This window comes from Physella acuta, unplaced genomic scaffold (assembly GCF_028476545.2).
Source record: "Physella acuta isolate Inbredline_101_S28 unplaced genomic scaffold, ASM2847654v3 ptg000264l, whole genome shotgun sequence".
Classification (NCBI taxonomy): domain Eukaryota; kingdom Metazoa; phylum Mollusca; class Gastropoda; family Physidae; genus Physella; species Physella acuta.
Genome location: NW_026731783.1, coordinates 198,978 through 200,857, shown reverse-complemented (window position 1 = coordinate 200,857; position 1,880 = coordinate 198,978). Strand labels below are relative to the sequence as shown.

At 35.0% G+C, this 1,880-nt stretch overlaps 1 pseudogene; it reads right to left on the bottom strand.

Annotated features, from left to right (window-relative positions):
• On the bottom strand, nucleotides 1–786 carry LOC131939055 (polycomb group RING finger protein 3-like; annotated as a pseudogene).
• Between the last annotated feature and the right edge of the window lie 1,094 nt (nucleotides 787–1,880).

The window sequence follows — 1,880 nt, the reverse complement described above, 5'->3', positions numbered from 1 at the left end:
TCATGCCTGTTGACTGACATCATAATTTAGCTTTAAAATATCCTTATCATGGCAATATACATCTTTAACTGCTTTAAGATTGTTGGTGTTAGACAAACAAAACCCGATCTACATAGACAGTATAGTGCAACCCTGTGAGAATCCTGAATGTGAAGTTTTTTCTTCAAGAGTGTCGTCAAATTGTTAATTGTAGCACACCCCGTGACACGGACAGATTGTTTATCCAGCTTGTGTACTTAGTTTTTTTGGCTCTAGGCACTGAAGACACACAGACACTGGTGGAACAAATGAATTTCTGTTAGAAACTGGAGTACAAGAACGTTTTTGGATAGGTGTGAAAGTAATAGCACTGGATGTTTTGGGCTGTACCTTGGCTTGATTATTATTAACATGAGTAACCTCTTTCTTGTGTTTTTCAAAGAAAGCTTTTTTTTCTCGTTTAAGCTCCTCTTTTCTAAGTGTGGCAAAAGAGCATATACACTATCTTGTAACAAACCATCTAGTCTGAGGTGAACAAATTGATCAGTGGGGTGAATGAGAATAGCACACATTGGACAATTTAGGCTTCTTTCCAGATGTTTAACAATACAATTCTAGCACAACGAGTGCATGCATTCTGTGATAGTACATGCTTCATACAAGTAGCCTTGACACAAGCCACACATCAGATGTGAGTTTACAGACTGAATGGGTATCCAGAGAATGTTGTTTTGGTCTATGCGCCTAGACAGTGGAGGTTTCAACTCTTTGCTAGAGCACTCATTTGCTAGATTTTCTTGCATTTTATTATTTATTAAAATTAATAGTCTATTCTAGATTTCTAGTCTAAATTCTAATCAAGATCTAGATCTAGCTTCTAGATCTACTCCCTTGATCTAGATTATAGAACTTGTGTAAATGTATGATGTGTAGGTCTTGAGTTTATTTATTTATTTTTTTTTTTTCAGTGTTTATGCTTATATTATTAACATTGCCGTTCTTTGTGTCATTGTTTTTTTACTTATGTACATAAAACACATAGTATATGTTACTTTGTTCATATACAACTCAATTCTCCCTACTCTATAAACAAAAATGTTTCAAGTATTAGTCATTGTATTGCAAATACACACATACACACGGGTAATATTTGACAATAACTGTATTCATTTTGCCCGAAAGTTAAACCACATACAGAAACATCCAATCATGACGTAATAACAATATATCTCTTTATAACGCTTTAATGAAGCACCACGAGCAGCCACCATATCACCTGGCCTAGAAAAATTATAGTAAGCCAAAATCACATTGATAGTAAGGTTAGACCAGGGGTCGGCAACCTTTTGAAGCGAAGAGCCAAAAGTTACAATTTTCAAAATTTCCCTGGTTTAAAGAGCCACTAACATTTTTTTTTTATTTCAAATATTTTTTTTTATTAAGATTATTAGTATTTGTTCAAGGAGCTGGAGAGCCGCATCTTGATATCAAAAGAGCCGCATGCGGCTCGCGAGCAGCAGGTTGCCGACCCCTGGGTTAGACAGTATGGTAATAGGGCTGGTAAGTCTTTAGTTTTTTTTTTTTTTTTTAAACTCTTATTTGCAATTTAAAACAAGTACATCAGCATCAAATTCTTTACATACTTTCGAACATCACATGTAAACGAAAGGTTTTGCAAATGTACATATTAAATATTTACATGGTTTCATGTATGTGAATATACAAAATTGAAAGAGATAACAGCAAAGGGTCAAATGAAAGTGTCAGGAGTCAAGGTGGGGAGTGGAAAGGATAGTATTCATAGAGGATGGGGGGGATGGGTTGGGGAGAGTCAATGGGGCAGTGAAGCAATTTCTATGTAAAGTTTTTAGTTTATTGCTCTACTTTAAGACAGAAAAAAA